Below are 5518 nucleotides of genomic sequence, written 5' to 3' on the forward strand. Positions count from 1 at the left end.
CACATTGAACAATTATTCCTCCACCCCATCTAGCACTACCCTGTCTCACTCCCTACCCTCATCCCAAGTGCTCCTGTCTCTCCCTCTCTCCTTGATCCCTCAAGAAAACCTGTCAGCATGCTGTAGGTTTATTTCTCTCCCTCCTCCCACCCGCTGACATGCTGCACATTTTTCCCCTCCCCCCCAAGCCAACCACTGCAGTTTTTGCTCTCTCCCACCTCCCAGCCACCCGTGACCCGCCAGCGCGCTGCAGGCCTTCTTTCCCCTCACTCCCCTTCCACCTCCATCCATCGGCGATCTAACTCTGCAGCAGTGCAGCGGAGCCAAGCCGCTACGTGCCTCCTTCCTTCCAGCTGGCTTCACATTCTCCCACCCGTCCGAAGTTGAACTCTCTGAAGAGGAGGCGGGGCCAGCGCCGCGGCGGAAGAACCATATTTTGTAGCAGCATGCAGCTAACACACAGCTGCCCGACGACGCGGATGACGGGAGGGAGCAGGGAGGGAACAAAACCTGCGTGCCGGCAGGTGGTTGGGAGGAGGGAAAGCGGAAGTGACGGTAAGCAGCAGCAAGGGAAACGTCGTTTGGGCTTGAGGTGCACCCGTGGCTACGCCAGCCCACCCCCTGCCCCAGACTGAAGATATGCTAGATAAACTAGAAACTGCTCATTACATGACTACCCTTGATCTAACAAAAGGTTGACAGATTCTCCTAACAGTCTTCTAAATGTAAAAACAGCTTTTAGCACATCAAGGGGTCATTATCAGTTTAGATGGATGCCCTTTGGCTTAAATGGGGCCAATGCATCACATCAAAGAATGATCAAGTGCTCAGAGAACTTAATGAATATATAGCAGTTTATATGGATGATGTAGTGATCTCACCAGATTTGGAAACCCACCTACCCAATTTTGGAGGCATTAGGGGAAGCAGGGTTGCAGGGTTAACAGTCAATCCAGGTCAAATATTTATGATGTCAGGTAGGAAAAGAAGAGGTAAAGCCCTTGGTAGATAAGGTACTGGAATATACTGAAATTCCCCAGGCCCCAAATGAAGAAACAGCCGAGGTGTTTTTTAGATTTAGTGTGGACTAATAGGTTTGCGCCTCATTTTGCTGCCAAGGCTCAATCATTAATAGATATGCTTAAGACAATACATCCCAATCAGTTACAGTGGGACACAGTGGAAATAGAGGTATTCAGGCAGTTGCAACAAGCCCTGTACAAGGAACCCATGTTAAAGGGAATTGATTTCTCAAAACCATTTGTATTGCATACAGATGCTTCAGAGGAGAGTTTGGGGGCAGTTTTGTCTCAAATTTGTGAAGGAAAGGAACACCCAGACCAAAATAATAAATAGTTGCTGCATGGAAGGGCCTAGACCACTATAGAAAGTGTGTTTGGCCTTCAAATGGATCATAGAAGCTCTCAAATATTTAGTGGGAAGACAATTTACACTGATCACACACCTCTAAAGTGGCTATCCCAAATGAATAATCAAAATGCCCATTTGATACCTTGGTATCTCTCCATACAAACATACAATTTTCAGGTAATCAATAGGGCAGGCTCATTACACATCAAACAGGGAAAGAAAAGAAGGATCCAAGTGTTGAATAGGATCTTAAGGAAAGGGGTATGTAATGGAGAAAGGGAATCCCAGTTCAAGGACAGGAAGGTGAGAAGTCCGCCTGCCACAAAATCTCGAGCCCATAGGGAAACTTGGCCAAAACAGGTCTAGGAAATATGTTCTAAAGCAGTGTTTTCCAAGTCAGTCCCAGAGTACTCCCTTGCAGGTCAGGTTTTTCAGGATATCCACAATGAATATGCATGAAGAGATTTGCATACAGTAGAGGCAGTTTATGCAAATCTTATGCATATTCAATGTAGATATCCTGGAAACATGATGGCCAGGGGTACACCAGGACCAACTTGGGAAACACTGCTCTAGAGCAGGGGAAAAGCCTGTATAATCTTTGGAATGTGCTAAAAAAAAAAAAAAAGAATGATGTTTTTTTTTCAACCTAGGGGGAGAGGCAGGAGGAGAATCCTCTTTCAGAAAAAAAAACAAAGGAAAGCATATAGAAGTCCAATAGAATTCAGGGAGGGGTGGTGCAAGGCATTCTTGGCCAATAGAAGATCCAGAAAGACTCAAGATGTTGAAAATACAGAGCAAGTGCCTAACCCTGAAAATAAAAATCCATATGTCCTACTTACAGTAGAGCTTTGAAAATAAATGGTCTGGCTCAGGGAAGTACCAACCACAAAGGAAACATGTTGCTTGAAAGGACAAGGTTGGATAGCCTTTCATTCTGCTGTTTTTATTTTTTTAGTTGTCTGAAATCCATTAATAGGCCAGACAGCAAAAAGTGAAGACAGCTTACCTCAAAGGTGGAAAGAAGCAACAGATACTTGCCCCATCTGAGAACATCCCAGAAGTAAAAACAATTTAGCTCCATGCCACTTCAAAACCCCACCAAGCCTCAGAAGCTCACAGGCGAGGGAGAGGAGGGAAGGGACCCAGTATCACCAGGTGTCAGATAGCTGGCAGATGAGGGACCCAGCACCACTGGGTGTCATCCTGAAACAGACCAAATTTTGGCTAGCAGCACACCCCTGGCTCAACTGTCACCCAGACGAACTGGGACAGGAGCCAACCAGCAAGCACCAAGAGAAGTTGCACTCTGCGTCCACCTTCTGCTAGCAGACAGAGAAAATAGTTCCAAGTAATTTCCCCCTTAAGTGTATTATGCAGCCTGGAATGTTGAATATTTTCTGTCTCCTTCCACTGGTGGATAGACAACCCCATGAGTCTGGACTGATCTGGTATAGATGACAAGGAAAGTAAGGATTACACCGATAGGTATGAAAAAAAAATTACATATCACAGGCAAAAAACAAACACTGGCTAACCCTGAACCATAAGAGGAAAATCCATGGAGTGGTGAATTGGCTCCTTTTCTGGCTCTAGCAGAATTCCCCTGCGAGTCCCTCCTGATCATGTTTCAGTCCAGTCCATATAGTGCACAGCTGCTAGTTAGTCAGGAGGAAGCTGTAAATCAGCCCCTGCACTTGGGACTTGTGCTGCAAGTTAGTTCTCAGGTGTTCTGGCCAGGGGCGTAGCTACGGGTGGGCCTGGGTGGGCCCAGGCCCACCCGATCTCAGCTCAGGCCCACCCAGTTTTACAGCAGCTGAGCAGCCACAACCTCAGTTTCTGCCCAATTTGCAGTCGGCTGCTCAGCCACCTCCCACCTGTTTTTCTCAGCAGTCGCACTCACTGGCAGCTCCTCCTTGACCAGACGCCGGGCCGCATGTAACCTTGCGCAAGTCTTGCAGAGTTGTGGCCGGCGCTACGCACGCGCGCCGGCACCACACACGCCACCACACTGCAGTCTCTCCCCCCCCCCAGCCTGGCCAGGGCCCACAGTGTGCAGTTGCGCACAGCACGATGGCGCAGCGCCGCATGGGAAAGGTCACTGTTGCGGCAGCACGAGAGCGAGCAGGGACTGGAGCTGCTGCCAGGGCATCTCCACTGGAATCAGCCCTACGCTGCACTGGGGTCTGCACACAATAGTCTGAAACCGGACAGGGAGGAGCAGGGGGCTGTATTTAAGTTTCAGGAAGGAAAACGTGTTGGGAACAGAGCAAAACGACCAATTCTTTCCCCTCAGTAAAAGGCTGTAGCGCTATAGAAATGATAAGTACTCCACCCTGTGCCCTGTCCTGCTGCTGGGTCTATGATTTTTTTTTTTTTTGTTACATTTGTACCCCGCACTTTCCCACTCATGGCAGGTTCAATGCGGCTTACATGGTGCAATGGAGGGTTAAGTTCTCTTGGGGAGTCAATCAATCAGAGTCATAGCAACAGCACTCCCCCGTGGCCCCACAGAGCTACGGGAGCCAGGTAATAAATACATATGTATTTTTAAATTTTTTTTAAGTGTCATGTATTAATTGATTTGTGTTTGTACTCAAACTGGTGGTGGTGGGCTTCTGGGTGGGGTAATCACTTCACAGCCTAAGGCAAAAAAGGTATATTTAATGATTAAAATATACCTTTTTTTGGCCCTAGGTAGCGAAGAGCCCACCCCCACCCATAAGCCCACCCCCAGCGAGCATTTTGATTACTCTTGTAACCAAAAGAATGGCTCTGGTGGTGGGCTTCTGGGTGGGGGTGGACTCTTCACTGCCTAGAGCAAAAAAAAAAGGGATATTTAATCATAAAATATAGCTCTTTTGCCCTAGGCATTGAAGAGCCCACCCCCACCCAGAAATTCACCAACAATAAATGTTAATAGTGCCCAGGTTAATTTTTTTAAAGTTGTCTATTTCTCTTGTTGGTGGGTTTTTGGGTGGGGATGGTCTCTGCAGTGCCTAGGTTAAAATTTAAAAAAAAAAGTGTAGGCGGTTTTCTTTGGGTGGACCGGTGCGGTGGAGGTGGGTTCTGCAGTACCCAGAACATTAAAAAAGTCTTATATCTAATGCCAGGGGGGTGGGTAAGGAGTAGGACAGGGCTGACGCTAGGCGACAGGGAGAGGTGGGGTGGTAGGATAGGCCTGATGCTTAGCTATGGGATGGATGGTGGGGAAGGGAAGGATTGATACTGGGCTACAGGGATGGATTGGGGGGGGGGGGGTAAGGTAGAGAAAGGAAGGGCTGATACCAGGCTGCTGGGATAGATGGGGGGGGGGGGTAGAGAAAGGAAGGTCTTTATGTTTTTTGTAATATGTTTTAAAATTGTGTGTGTTGAATTGTGATCTGCTTAGAATTGCAGATAGTGTGGCATAGAAATTTAGAAAACAAATAAAAAAAAGTTTCTAATTTTTTGGTCCTTTATTCTGTAATTGATGAGGGTTGTTCTGTGGTCTGCATGTGACCGAGCAGGTGAGAGTTTCTGCTGGCATGTAGCTTATATGGGGATCTACGAGTCTGACTTTTCTGGCTTTTCCAATGGGATGCGTATTGCTGTTGTGTATATTCACTGCTGCCTTTTTAAAGGTACTGTTATTGACATTTTGCAATATAGGCTCTAAGAAACCTCCTTGCAGGATTTAGTGTTACTTCACAAAGTACTGGCAGTGATGGGATTTTGTTGTCATTATTGAGATGCTACCAGAATTTGAATATATTGTTATATGTCATTGCTGTGATTATAAATGTAAGGAGGGGAGACAAAAACTTCTTCAGGTATATTAGTGACAGGAGAAAGGCTATAAAGGGAATTGTGAGACTAAAAGATACAACAAAACGCTATGTAGAAAATGATGAAGAAAAAGCCAATTTGCTAAATAGATACTTTTGTTCTGTTTTCACTGAAGAAAACCCTGGGGAAGGACCGAGAGGGACTGGCAAAAGTACACCTGAGAATGAGGTGGATAGAGCGCCGTTCACAGAAGAGAGTGTGTTTCAACAACTTGGAAAGCTAAAGGTGGACAAAGCCATGGGGCCGGACGGGATCCACCCCAGAATACTGAGGGAGCTCAGAGAGGTTCTGGCGGGTCCTCTTAAAGACTTGTTTAATA

The sequence above is a fragment of the Microcaecilia unicolor genome, chromosome 4 (assembly GCF_901765095.1).
Source record: "Microcaecilia unicolor chromosome 4, aMicUni1.1, whole genome shotgun sequence".
NCBI lineage: Eukaryota > Metazoa > Chordata > Amphibia > Gymnophiona > Siphonopidae > Microcaecilia > Microcaecilia unicolor.